The 14694-nt window shown below is 50.6% G+C and overlaps 1 pseudogene; it reads left to right on the forward strand.

The window, feature by feature from the left end:
- The window catches only part of LOC141476814 (nucleolar protein 6-like), a 68576-nt pseudogene that overhangs the window by 24477 nt on the left and 29405 nt on the right, over positions 1 to 14694 (forward strand).

Genomic DNA, 14694 nt, shown 5'->3' on the forward strand with positions numbered 1-14694 from the left:
CTCATGGGTACACACATAGTTTTGCAACAACAGTACTGAGATCCCTTGTTTTTCTCAGCGTGTATACTGGACTTAGTTTAACTAGTAAGTTTCCATTGTGTCTCACTCGGACCATCCTTTGTCATCCCTGACACAATGTTGCAAGACCACATACCACCCTCACTGGTGGGGGAGATGTAGATGGCAGTATGACTTGTTCCTTCCTGTCTGCTCACAGCCACCACTGACCTGAGTGTGATGGAGATCAGCCTAGCAAAGGATGCAGAAGTCTCCCTGGAAAGCAACCCTCCGGGGAGGAGGGGGCTTGTGCCTGTGTCTGGCTGTGCTGCCAGTGCTCCCCGGGCAAGGACATGCCTGTTATGGGAATGTGGGAAGGTGGTGAGGTGGTGGTTCCCTGGTGTCTGTGCTATGCTGTGGCACTAAGGACTGTGTTTGCTTTTCCAGCCTGTCCTGGATGATTTCCACCAGGTGTTTGAAGTGGTCTTTGTGGATTCCTCTGAGCTGGTGAACCTCTGCGCTGATATGACTGCCAGCAAATACCACCAGGTACTGGGCAGGTTGTGATGACATCCTAAGATGCTGTCTTAGGAGCAAGCTGAGGCATCCAGAGGGTGGTTAGATGTCTTGGGGGAGGACGTTGGATGTGGGGAGGGAGTTCAGTGTTGCTTTTTAAGCTTTTAACATCCATCTCCAGCTCTGAAGCTTAGAAGTGAGTTTTAAGACTTGGATGTAGTGCTGCCTTGCCTGTCTTGCTTGAATGATAGAGGAAAGTTATTTTCCTTTGTGGGCACCTTTGGGTGAAGCCAAGCAGATGTTTAGCAGAAATGACTGTTTTGGAGCAGAAAAAAACCACCTTGATGGCAGGGATATCAAGGAGGGACTGTCTGGCCAGCAGCAACAGCTGTTGGTTACTTGGCTTCACGCTGAGGACAGAGGCTGTCTGGGATCAGGGTCTGCTGGTGACCATGGAGCTGGAGTGGCTGTGGTTGATGGGGGAACACTGATCGGTGACCACTGCTGGAGGGATTTGCTTTCCTTCTCCCCTTCCTTTCATGCTCTTGCTCTGTCTTGTCTCCTTGCTCAGGTCCAGTTCGAAGCCAAGTGCTCCATGGAAATTTTTGATGATTGGACAGTTGACAGCTTTCAGGTGCTGCTCATGACTGCGAAGCCCATGCTCAGAGCCTTTGACCATGTCTTCCAGTGAGCCTCGCTGTGCTCGTGGGTTGATGCTGAGGGAGCCTGTTCAGAGAGGAGTGGGCTGCTTCTTGCTTTGGACTGGGGTGGATTTGGACCTGCCTGGTGGGAGGTGGCTCTGCTAGTTCTGAGATAGACACTGATGCCTCTTGCATTTGGCCATTCCACTTTTACTGTCTAGATAGCCTCCCAGGAGGAGGGGAGCAATGCTTTGGCTTTTGGGAATGGTGACTGTCCCAAGGACCAGCATCTCCTGTGGTGCATCCTGAGATGCCAAAGTGCAGTGCTGCTTCTTGGAAGGTCCTGGGCCAGGACCCTCTGCTCCCCACTTTATCCATCCTCTAGCATCTCTCTCTCAGAAAGGATTTGGTGTCAGAGGTGGGTGACCAGCTTCTCTCCTCCTCCTGTAGCCTGGAGCATGTCTCCAAGCTGCAGGGCACCTGCAAGAAGATGCAGCTGCTGAATGAGCTGATGGATTGGGGTGGAAACTGTGGCTGTGGCCCTTCCCTTTGTCGTCTCATTGCTGGCCTGTGGGCTGGCCAGGAGAGCGCTGCTCGTGCCTCACTTCTTGCCCCTAGATCCCTGAGGTAATGCAGCTCGGCAATGACACTGCATCCTTCGCAGCACGTGGGGTCTCATGTGTCCCTGCTGGGCACGAGGAGGAGATCTTTGCTCACTGAGGGAGGAGACAGGCCTGTCTCCTTTGTGGGGAATACAGGACCCGAGGCCCTGTGCTGGTGTGTGGAGTGCAGCTGGGAGGTTTGGTCTGAGCAGAATTACTGGCCCAGCAATGGGACAGGGTGAAGACAACTGGTTTTCTCATTGAGGAGACCTGTTAAACAAGGCTTTCTCTGTCCATGCTCCTCTGGGCACATGAGAACACATAGCAGGAGGTCCATCTAGCAGCCTGATATCCCGGCAGCTGCTGCTCCAGCAACCTCATCTCTCCTTGTGCTTCATGTTCCCCATTTTTCTGCAGTGGCTGATTGATGCTGAGCCCCCGAAACACAAGGATGTCAGGCCCCTGTTTGTCCCTGAGTTTGCTGCCAGCACGCTGGAGAATGGACCGCAGGCCGATCGCCCTGAGGTGAGGGGAGCCCTGCTTGTGTCGAGTGGGATGGAGCAGAGCTGGTGCCATGCCGTGGTTGCAGATGGCTGTGGGGCTGGCTGATGGTCATGAGAGCAGTTTGGCCGGCCCCATCTGTGACCTGTGTCCCTGGCCTGCAGGATGGCAGCATCTGCGAGGTGGTGGTGCGGGAGGCCAGCACCGTCTGCCAAAACCACCTCATTTCTGAGCAGATTGTCGGGCACCTACTGAAGCTGTAAGTCACGCTTGAGCAGCAGCTGAGGCTGGGGGACCTGCAGCTGTGTGGGGTCGGGTCACTGCCACTCTCCTGGCTTGTGCCATGTCCCTGGTAACCCTGTTGTCAGCCTCTCACTTTGGGGGGCGTTGTGGGTCGTTTCAGCTTTGTGAAATCTGGAAGTCATTTCAGTTGTGGTCCTGATGCTGCGAGCTTCTTCCTGAGAGAAAGCGGGGAGGGCAAGCATGTGGTGCTGTAGTTTCTGTTGGCAGTATTGCTAGGGGCAAGGAGGCAGTGAGGTCCTGCCCTTACATGCAGATGGGATGTTGGGACACTCATTGGCAGAACTGGAAGAGAAGCTGTCTGGACCTTGCAGGATGTTTCATGAAATCCTCTGAGATCCTGTAGTGGTTCACAAAGTTGGATCTCCCTACAGCATTGGAAAGCCTTCCTGTAACAGTTTAGACCTTCTGCCAAAAATGAGACCCTCTTGTACAGAACAAAGGAGTTGCCTGGTCCACTTTATCCCAACTCAAGGGAGGGGTCTTGTGAGGAAAGCCTGCGCATTGGCAGCTTTGCCTTTGAATCCTGTGAAGCTGCACAAGTTGCTGTGCTGCTTTGGGTGGATAACTTGGACATGGGAGGAACACGTAGAGATCTTGATTTTCTCCTCACCGTGACCTTCCTGTATGGAGAGATTCCTTGGCCTTGGACAGACCCTTGTTTGTGGGCGCAGCACACAGCATCAGGATGGATGAGTCGATGTGTCGTAGCTCTGATGCTCTGTTGTCTTCTCCATGTAGCCACGCAGACATTCTCAAATCCTCCGTCTGCTACACGGTGGCCCTGCTAGAGACTGTGATCAGGACTGGGCAAGAGGTATGGCTGCTCCCCCAGTGGGGCTGTGGGTTTCTCTGGGAAGGGCATTATGGGGAGGGCTATAGGGAGGTCATTTTAGCTTTGTGGCCCTGAGGCAGCTGGGTGGTTCCCAAGAGAAGTTAGTGATGGTAAAGAAAATGCCTGCCTGTGGGTGCTTGGATGGGCAGCATGGTGCTCTCCTTGGATCTGCCGAGCTTTTTGTGCCAACCAAGGCATAGCTGCTGAAGTCCTATTACTCTCACAGCCCCCAAACCTCATTCTCCCCTGCAAACATCCTATTGGCCTCTCTCTGCTTGTGTCCACTGTGTCCACTATGTCCATGTTGTCTGAGGATATATCGCTGTCCCACTGTGCTTCTCTGGCTGCACTTTTCAGATCCTGTGTCCTTCAGGACATGGGCCAGATGCTCCTGTGCCTTCATCTCATAGGTCCAGCTGGGAAACCCAGGAGAAGGATCTTTCCTGTCATGGTGCAAAGTGCTAGGTCATGCCTACCAAGCCCGCCTTAGTGCTGCAGCTGAATGTGCAGCTGAAAGAAAGAAACATCACTTTGAGACAGAAAAGATGCATCTTGGGGGCTGGGAATTGTCACCCTCCCTACTTCTGCTCTCCAGCTTGTGAAATTAAAGTCTGGAGATGAGCCCTGAACACTTTGGCACCACTTTCCTGGACTTTGGTAAAACCTGCTTTTAACCTGGTTGTTGAATGGAGGAGGAAATTGTTTCCTTTACCCCTTTTAGGAGCAAAGGGGAACAAATCCGATCAAAAGAGTCTTCTGTGCCAGGACCAGTTGCAGTCTGGGCAATTCTTGAGGACTGGTGGGGCCCTTCGTCCTGGGGGTGATGGCTGGGAGAAGCAGGGGCGAGAGCTGTGTTGTGGCTACCGGTGTGCTGGGGGCTCCTGGGTTCCCCAGGAGGGATGTTATGGTGGTGCTGGTGGCTGCAGCCTCCCTTCCTCCTGGAGAAGACTCTTGAGGGAAGGGCAAGAGGTTGGCCGCTGAAAGCTGAATGGAGCAGTGTGTTGGTAAATAACCCTGTGAGGCCAATTGCTTGCTGGCCCCTGGCAGGTGGATGGGATGTGGCCCAGAGGGGGTGAAATGAAGTTAAAAGGAGTGGTTTTGCTCCGTGTGGAGCCAAAAGGTTACTCTGCCCTGCACTTGGGGTCTGGTTTCCTTCCCCAAAATAGCAGGAGTAACAGCCTGATACCTGGAATGTTTTCATGTCTCCTAAAACACCCTGCCAGCAGGAGTCCCATCTCCCAGTTATCTGGCTTCACACATGTGTTGTCACAGGGAAAGAATCACAGTGCGAGCTTGGCTGGCGTTGTTTGGAGCTGCACCAGAGATGGGAGCAGTCCTCTCTCAACTTCCCCCTTGCTACAACCCTGGGAGTCTGGGTGGGGGGAACAGTGGGAGATGGGGCAACTGGGGGCAATGTTTCACTTTCTGCTGGTTTCTTTTACTTGGGGAGGGAGGAACAAGGGGGAAAGACTTTACCCAGGGATTTGAAGAAGGGGAAGCGCCTCATGCTTGTTCTGTACTTCCCTCTCCCACCATGGACATCCCTTTTTGGGCTGCATGTGGTCTGGGCATCGCTAAGTCACCCCTGAACCCCTCTTGCTGCCAAGGGAGCAAATGCTGGTGTTGAACTGTTTCTTGCCTGCAGGTGTCTCCAGGTGCAATTCCTGTGCTTCCTCAACCTGCTGGCAACCTTCGACTGGAAGAACAACCCTCTGACTGTCAACCTGAATGCTGGCCTCACAAGTGAGCAGGCAGCGTGCAGGAGAGCTGCAGCATGAGGGTCTTGAGTCCTCCTTGGTCAGCACCTGGCTCCGGGGGTCTTGTATACATGGAGGCATTACAGCTTCTGCTGGGGGCAAGGGAGATTTTCCACTCCCTTACTCCTGTCCTGCTGTGCTTAACTTGCCTTCAGGGTGGGTTTGGTTGTGTCGTGGGTTTTTTTTTTCCTCCTGCCTGTTTTTCAAGAGGTGAATCTCAATGATAATGCACTATGGTCTTGCTGAAATTTGTGATGAACCTGAGCAGTGTTGGATGTGGCAGTGTCTTTAAAACCCTCTGCTCCTTCCATAGCCGGCATTTTTGCTTGAGGGTTTAGTCTGGCTTTTGGGGGCCAAACCTTCGTTTGTGCTGGGAGAGCAGTCAGGCTGTTGGACAGGAAGCTTCAAAGCCTCCTGCACCGTGTCTGCTTTGAGAGCCCTGCTGAGCCGCTCAAATCACAGGGATGGTCTGTTAGCCCCCAATTTCAAACCCTGCAAGGGAAAAAGGCTACAGTCCTCCAGGTTTTGTTACCTCCTGAATGTTGAGGATTTCCTGATAAAGGTCTCTGGCTTCGAAAGGAGTACGTTGGCACATCCAAGTGGACCTGTGACCCTGCCTTCTTCCTTGTGTTTTGTCTGTTGATTGTCTTTCGGATACATGCCATCTTTCCCCAGGAGCCAGAAGAGACCACAGAATTGTCTTGGCTTTGGGTGGTGGTGGATTGAGGGAGATAGCAACACCCAGCTTTTAAAGCTGTTTGGGAGTGGTGTGGGCAATGCTGGAGGGAGCAGCTGTTTCTGTGGGTTTCAGCACTCCCTCAACTTTTTCTTTTTTGAGAGAGAGAATTGGATTTTGGAAACTGATATTTTTTTAGCCTCCAGCTTTTTTTAATGAAAAAAATAGGAAGTGTTTTTGGCCAAAGAGATATTTTTTTCCCCCCTCTCACCTGAGAGAAAAGAAACCCCAAAACGTAGGAAACTCTTTGGGCACAAACTCTGTCATTAGCTTATGTGAGTTCCCAGCCCACATCAGTCCCAGTGCCTGCCATGTCTTGAGCCATGTCTGGGCCCACCTGGGTGGGTTTAGAGCAAAGGTCCATCTAGCCCTGCATCCTATCTCCAAAACTTCCTGTAGGTGGATGCCAAGGGAAGTGTGAGAGCAGAGCATGCCTGAGGCAATGGAGCTCTGGTTGCACGTGGATGCGAGATCAGAGGGTAGAAGAGGATAAAAGCCCATAGTACTGCCCTGACACTGGAACAGGCTGCCCAGAGAAGTTGTGGATACCCCATCCCTGGAAGTGTTCAAGACCAGGCTGGATGGGGCTTTGAGCAACCTGCTCTAGTGGGAGGTGTCCCTGCCCAGGGCAGGGAGACTGGAAATAGTTGACCTTTAAGGTCCCTTCCAACTCTAACCATTCTGATTTTCTGGGCTGTGATATGTGGACGAGGAGGCCAGAGGGCTGTGGATGAGGCAGAGCATCTCACCCATCTGCCTGCCTTCTCCAGATGCCAACTGCACAGAGATCAAAAACAACTTTGAGGCTGCTCGCTCTTGCCTCCCTGTCATGTTCGTTGCCACCCCCAAAGAGTGGTGGAGCTCCATGTGGACCCAAGAGCAACCTTCAGCGCAGGTGAGCTGGACCCTCTGTCCTTGCCCTACAGTGGCTGTCGGCTTGGGGCAGTTCCCAGCTCCCAGTGCTGGAGCAAGCTCCAATGGCCCTGTGGGTGAGTGGGGTCCTTGCTATATCCAGGACTGCTGAGTTTCACCCTCTGGATTTTTTTCCTCCCCAGATCCTGCAGCTCCTTCTCATGCTGGCCTTGGAGTATCTCCAGGCCCTGGAGGAGCAGCTCATGGACCTGTTCAACAACCAGGATGTGAAGGCAACCCCCTGGGGTGTTAACACAAGGGTTTTCAGGCTCTGGGAAAGCATACTGGTCTTTGGTGACGATCAATGGGATGTGTTAGGAGGATTCAGGCTTGTGGCCATGTGTGGTTCCCAGGGATGAAGAGCAGTAAGGATGAGAGCGTGGAAGCTGGTGTGCCCTGCTGTGCTACCTCGCTTCTGGGGGATCCAGCTCTGGATAGCAACTTGGGGTGAAATATCACTGATTGGGGAAAACTTATTAAGTATTCTCAGGCTTTCTTGGGGTGTGAGCAAGCCTGCAATGTTCCTGTGCTGAATTGGTTGTGTGTCCATGTCTGGATGTCGTGGTTTTGGCCGAATTTACCAAAACCAGACTGACAGATGGCCCTTCCCCCCCTTCTCCCCCCCTCCAAAAGAGAGGAGAGAGATAAGGAGATTTAGAAGTTTAGAATGAACTAAACTACTTTAATGAAGAATTAATATTAAAATAAAAAAAAAAGAAGAAAATAATGAAATAGATACAATATATACAAAACCGTATCAAGCTCCCAGGATGACAGTCACGTCACCGGCAGGCACTGGGGAAGTCCCAGACTGGACTCGGCGACGAATGGGAACTGGATTCCAGCTCTGGAGTCAGGAACACACGGATCGGGATCAAAGGCAGATGAACAGAGTCCTCTCTGGACGTCGGCCATCGCAGGAAGGGAGTTGACTCTTTGATCCCTCAGCTTTTATACTGAGCATGGGGCAGATGGGATGGAATACCCCTGTTGGTCAGGTTTGGGTCACCTGTCCTGTCCACTCCTCCCCACTGATGTGACCCCTCTACGTTTTTTCTGTTTCCAACCCCCTAAGGGGGCAAATAACGAAATGGGCTGACCTTGGTTGTTATAGCAGTAAGTATAAGCAAGGGCCTCTCTGCACACCATTCCTTGGCATGGAGCACAAACATTGGTCTTATCATTCTGAGAACGAGCAGTTTTCTCCACATTATGCCGTTAATTTCAGAGAGTTAGAGGAGGCCTAGCTAGGATGTAAAGTTACAGAGCAGAAAATTGGTTCAGTTTTACTTCAAACCGGGACATTCCACCCCTTATTCCATACCATTTGCATCATGCTTAGATTACAACTACTATCATCTATAAAATCCATACACACATACATATATATATATAGATATATGTAAGTCACTCAGTTATAATTTATCTTTATAAACAAAAGCTAAGTCCATTTCACAGCAGATCAGATTCTCAGGGTAGGAAAGTGTGAAATTCATTGTGGTTCATGCCCATGGGGAGCATGTCCATCTCGGAGAAGTTTTACTAGACGCCACTTGATCAATCCGGCTAGGTTTCATCATTGCAGTGTCATCCTGAAAAACACTTCTAGGACACTGTTAGTATTATAAACAACTAACATCATACTCGGAATTAAGTATTCTCACCCAGGGTCAAATTCCCTTGAGGTACACATTGAACTTCTCCATTCTTCAGCATCACCCACCAAGTACATCCAGGTCCTTGAGCAAAACCAGTCCCACGAATGGGTTTGCCTTTGCCTGAGGCAGGAAAAACCCAAACAGTTTTCCCTAGCATATTCCTTTCATGCACCACAGGGACTTTATCCCCTTCTACAGTATGTAGAAGGTCTGATTGAGCAGAAACAGCTCGATTGATGGATCCCCTGGTATTAACTAACCAAGTCGCTTGCGCTAAATGCTTGTCCCAATTTTTAAAGGATGCACCACCCATTGCTTTCAGGGTAGTTTTTAACAATCCATTGTATCGTTCAATTTTTCCAGAAGCTGGTGCATGATAGGGAATATGATATATCCACTCAATACCATGTTCTTTTGCCCAGCTACTTATAAGATTGTTTTTGAAATGAGTTCCATTGTCAGACTCAATTCTTTCTGGAGTACCATGTCGCCACAAGACTTGCTTTTCAAGGCCCAGGATGGTATTCCGGGCAGTGGCATGGGGCACGGCAGAGGTTTCCAACCATCTGGTGCTTCTTTCCACCATTGTAAGCACGTAACGCTTACCCTGGCGGGTTTGAGGGAGTGTGATATAGTCGATTTGCCAAGCCTCCCCGTACTTGTATTTCAACCACCGACCTCCATGCCACAAAGGTTTTAACCTTTTACCTTGCTTGATTTCGGCGCATGTTTCACAATCGTGGATAACCTGTGCAATAGCGTCCATGGTTAAATCCACCCCTCGGTCACGAGCCCATTTGTACGTTGCATCTCTTCCTTGATGACCTGAAGTGTCATGGGCCCACCGAGCTAAGAACAGTTCACCTTTATGTTCCCAATCTAAATCTGTCTGGAAAATCTTAGCTGCTCGGTCCACTTGCTGATTGTTTCGATGTTCCTCAGTGGCTCGACTCATAGGTACGTGGGCATCTACATGGCGTACTTTCACGACTAGTTTCCCTAACCGGTCAGCAATATCTTGCCACAATTCAGCAGCCCAGATGGGTTTACCTCTGCGCTGCCAGTTGCTCTGCTTCCATTGTTTTACCCATCCCCACAGAGCATTTGCCACCATCCATGAGTCAGTATAGAGGTAGAAAATTGGCCACTTTTCTCATTCAGCAATGTCTAGGGCCAGCTGGATAGCTTTTACCTCTGCAAATAGACTTGATTCACCTTCACCTTAAGTTGTTTCTGCAACTCGTCGTGTAGGACTCCATACAGCAGCTTTCCATCTTCGATGCTTTCCTATAATATGACAGGATACATCAGTGAACAGAGCATACTGTTTCTCATTATCTGAGAGTGGGGCTTCCTCAGCACGTGTTACCACCTCCTCTGGTGGCATTGTGAAATCTCCGCCTTCGGGCCAGTTTGTGATCACTTCTACAATTCCTGGACGATTTGGGTTTCCTATTCGAGCTCGCTGTGTGATTAAGGCAACCCACTTACTCCAGGTAGCATAAGTGGCATGATGAGTAGAAGGAACTTTACCTTTGAACATCCAGCCCAACAGTGGCAATCGGGGCGCCAGGAGGAGCTGTACTTCAGTACCAATTACTTCTGAAGCAGCTCTAACTCCTTCATAGGCTGCCAAGATTTCTTTCTCAGTTGGAGTATAGTTGGCCTCAGAGCCTTTATAGCCTCGACTCCAGAATCCCAGGGGTCGACCTCGAGTTTCCCCTGGTCCTTTCTGCCATAGGCTCCAGGTAGGGCCATTATCTCCAGCTGCAGTGTACAGCACATTTTTAATGTCCCGTCCTGTTCAGACTGGTCCAAGGGCTACTGCACGCACAATCTCTTGCTTAATTTGCTCAAAGGCCTGTCGTTGCTCAGGACCCCACGTAAACTCATTTTTCTTTCGAGTCACTTCATAGAGAGGTTTCACAATCTGACTATAACCTGGAATATGCATTCTCCAGAATCCCACAACGCCTAAGAAGGCTTGTGTTTCCTTTTTGTTAGTAGGTGGGGACATAGCTGTTATTTTGTTCATCACATCCGTTGGGATCTGGCGATGCCCATCTTGCCATTTAATTCCCAAGAACTGGATCTCTCGTGCAGGTCCCTTGACTGTACCTTTTTGTACAGCAAAACCTGCTTTCAGAAGAATCTCGATTATTTTCTTACCTTTCTTGAAAACTTCTTTTGCTGTGTTACCCCACACAATGATGTCGTCAATGTACTGCAGGTGTTCTGGAGCTCCACCCTTCTCCAGTGCAGTCTGGATCGGTCCATGGCAAATGGTGGGGCTGTGTTTCCACCCCTGGGGCAGTCGATTCCAGGTGTACTGGACACCCCTCCAGGTGAAAGCAAACTGTGGCCTGCACTCTGCTGCTAAAGGAATAGAGAAAAAGGCATTAGCAATGTCAATTGTGGCATACCACTTGGCTGCCTTCGACTCCAGTTCATATTGGAGTTCTAGCATGTCTGGCACAGCAGCACTCACTGGGGGTGTGACTTCATTCAGGCCACGATAGTCTACTTTTAGCCACCAGTCTCCATCAGACTTTCGCACTGGCCATATCGGGCTGTTAAAGGGTGAGCGAGTCTTGCTGATCAGTCCTTGGGTCTCCAGCTGACGAATCAGGTTCTGGATGGGAACCAGGGAGTCTTGGTTAGTGCGATACTGTCACCGATACACTGTGGCAGTAGCAATTGGTACCTGTTGTTCTTTAACCTTCAGCAGTCCCACCACAGAAGGGTCATCTGAAAGGCCAGGTAAGGTAGACAGCTGTGTAATACCCTCAGTCTCCACAGCTGCTATACCAAAAGCCCACCGATACCCTTTCGGGTCTTTGAAATACCCTCTCTTGAGGTAGTCTATGCCAAGGATGCACGGAGCATCTGGGCCAGTCACAATAGGATGCTTCTCCCATTTATTCTTATTCAAGCTCACTTCAGCCTCCAGTACAGTCAGTTCTTGAGATCCTCCTGTCACTCCTGCAATAGTGACTGATTCTGTCCCTCTATGATTCGATGGCATTAGGGTACACTGTGCACCAGTGTCCACCAGGGCTCTATACTTTCGTGGCTCTAATGTGCCAGGCCATCAAATCCACACAGTCCAATAAACTCGGTTATCCCTCTCCTCCTCCTGGCTGGAGGCAGGGAAACCCTAATGCTGAGGACGGCGTCTACAATTGCAAGGTGAGTTCCTGTCTGGACAGGGGCAATGCATACTCTGAACTGGAGCAGCCATATTCATGTAACCATCCTTTCTTCTGTTTGCTTTACCTTGCAACTCAAGCACTTGTGACTGTAGGGCTGAAGTAGGCTTTTTATCCCATCTCCTCATGTCCTCTCCATTATTGCAGAGGCAAAGCCACAGGAAACCTCGGAGCGAGTCCTGTTTCCCTTTGGTTGGTCTCATAGGAGGGTGTTTTTTCTTAATGGCTGCAACTCTGGTCTTAACTGCAGCTTGGGTCTGAGCAGGAGCTTGAGCCTGAGCTGCAACTTGAGTCTGAGCTGGAGAAGAGTAAGATTCTCTCCCAATCTCAGCAAGTTTTTCAAGCAGTTTGTGAAAAATTGTCTCGTTTTGCTCAACTATTGCCTTGGTCATTTTCTCCATTGTCTCAGTCTGTGTCTTAGCTATGTTCTCTATTGTTTCGGTCATTGTCTTAGTTTGTGTCTTGCTTATATTCTCTATTGCCTCAGTCTGTGTCTTATTCTGTTCAGCCATCTTCTCAGTTTGTTCAGCCACTCTCTTAGTCAGGTTTTCTATTGCTGCAACACCGATGGGATGAGAGAGACTGTCTTCATACTGTCGTACCCTATCAGCAACCTCATTTACAGTTGGTGTGTCAGTATCAGATGCTCCCCAGACCATTGTTGACAGCGTGTGGGAATACACTGATGGTGCGCTCTGCACAAACTTTCTCAACAAAGGTCGTTGGCATGGCATTTCATCAGGGTCTATAGTCACTTGCCAATCGCTATAAATCACCTCTCACACAGCCAGTTCTCTGAGGTACTTAATGCCTTTCTCCATGCTGGTCCATTGCCTTGGACGGCATTGGATATCATCCTTAAAGGGATATCTGCTCTTTACAGCTGATAACAGTCGCCTCCAGAGACTGAGAACCTCTGCCTTATTCCCAATCGCTTTATCAATACCTCCCTCTTTGGCCAGATTTCCCAGCTGGTTGGCTTCTCTACCATCTAAGTCTATGGAATTAGCTCCACTGTCCCAGCATCGGAGCAACCAAGAGAGAAGTGGCTCCCCATCATGACGAGTAAAATCCTTCCTCAGATCTCGCAAATCCTTTAAGGACAAAGAGTTAATAATTACATCTACATCTGAGGCATCATCCTGTATCGAGGCTGGCTGAGAAGGACCCTCTCCCCTATCTACCTGAGAAGGAGCTGCCCAATCTGTTGACTCTGCTGTAAGAGGGTGCTTTCCTTTATCTACACCAGAAGGACCCTGTCCTGGATCTTCATCCAAGGAACCCTCTCCCTTGCTGTCTGGCTTGGGCGCGTCTTTGTCGTAAGGGGCAGGGGAAGGAGCTGACTTTCTTTTCTGCTTCCTGGTCACCGAGGCAACTTGTGCCGGTTCTGCTGGCGCTGGGGGAGCGGCAGTGCTCGGGTTGGGGGCTGGAGCAGTGACAGCGCTGGCTGTCGGGGCCGGAGCAGCCGGTGCAGCTGCGGGCGGGGGAGGGGCTGGCGACGGAGATGCGGGGGGTGCGGGCGGCGGAGTCACTTTCACCGCCGGCTGCGGAGTGACCGGGGCCGGGACGGGCCGGGGCGCGGCTTGGGCCGGGGCCGAAGCCGGTGCTGGTGGAGGTGCGGGCCTGGCCGGTGCCGGAGCCGGTGGGGGAGCAGCCGATGCCGTTGGGGCCGGTGTCGGCGTGGCCTTGGCCGGTGCCGCTGGCTTGGCTTGGGCCGGGGCCGGGGCCGGGGCCGGGGCTTGGGCTGGAGCCGGAGCCGGAGCTGGGGCTGTTTCTGTTTGTGTCTGCACTGAGACTCATGGGGCTGGGGCAGCAACTGTTTGTGTCCCTGCTGTGACTGTCGCTGGGGCTGGGGGGGGCAACTGTTTGTGTCTCTGCTGTAGCTTTCGCTGGGGCCGTTGTCTGAGTTCGTGCTATCTCTGATTCCACCCGTGTCTGAGTAGCAATACTGCATGCCACATAATGCTCACTTCTGCACCGATACTTAATAGTAAATACTGCCTGCATTACATTCAGTGAAATCGACGGCACTATCACGATTAAGTGACCGTAACAATAATCACAATCATTCTCCAAAGAGCCCACAGGTTTTCCATCCCCTAATTCCGTTGGTATCACTTTGGGATAATCACTAGAAGGCACAGTAAACTTTCCCCAGCTAAAACTGAAACTGTAGTTAACAACAGAATCCATCACATGATGCCCAAGATATGCAGGTACCATAGCAATCCAACTGACCACATCATACATCTGGAGGCACATCCACACGATTACAGCACGCTTGACCCACCGCATCCAAACACAAAGAATAAATAAACCCTTCAATATATTCGACCAGTTAAGCACCACTACGTCAATGAACTGGAGCAAATGGTGCCTCTGGAAGACTGTGTCTTGGTGTAACTGCAAATCTGGTTTGTATGCTTGAATCTAACCAAGCCTAGGGTGGCGGAGGTTTTGGTAGGATGCTAACAGGCACTTTAGAAAGATGGGTTTTTGGTTTGAGCAGAGGAGCAAGGCCATATGTAGTTTAACCCTCTTCATTTTCTCAGTGATTTTATTTTTTAAGTTAATACATCCATTACTCAAATGGACCTGGGAGATGCAGACACATTTTTTTGCCCTTTGAAGGGAGACGTGTGTGTTTTGGAGGGGAGCTTGTTGGTGTACCAAGTAGTGACTTAGGCAATTGAAGCTGAGAGGACTCAAAAAGCCAAACGGTGGTTAGATATGACAGATTCACATTAGAAAAAACCCCACATTGAGTGTTGTTTTTTTCTGACTAGGCAACGAAAAGAGGATTTACTGACATTGCTTTCAGTTCTGCTGCATTTTGCGCTTAAAGTATTACAGGGGTGAGATCTGCTTCAGGCAGGAGCAGTGTGCCATTACAGGGCTGTGAAGGGGTGAGATGCTATACATGTGAGATGTGCCCGCTGTGCTGGAGTTGCAGTGTGGACCCAAGACCGATACCCAAGAGGTGCAGTGTGAGCTGGGGATGGTTAGCTCCCAAAACGAGCCATCACCTGC

This window comes from Numenius arquata, chromosome W, assembly GCF_964106895.1.
Source record: "Numenius arquata chromosome W, bNumArq3.hap1.1, whole genome shotgun sequence".
In the NCBI taxonomy this organism is placed as follows: domain Eukaryota; kingdom Metazoa; phylum Chordata; class Aves; order Charadriiformes; family Scolopacidae; genus Numenius; species Numenius arquata.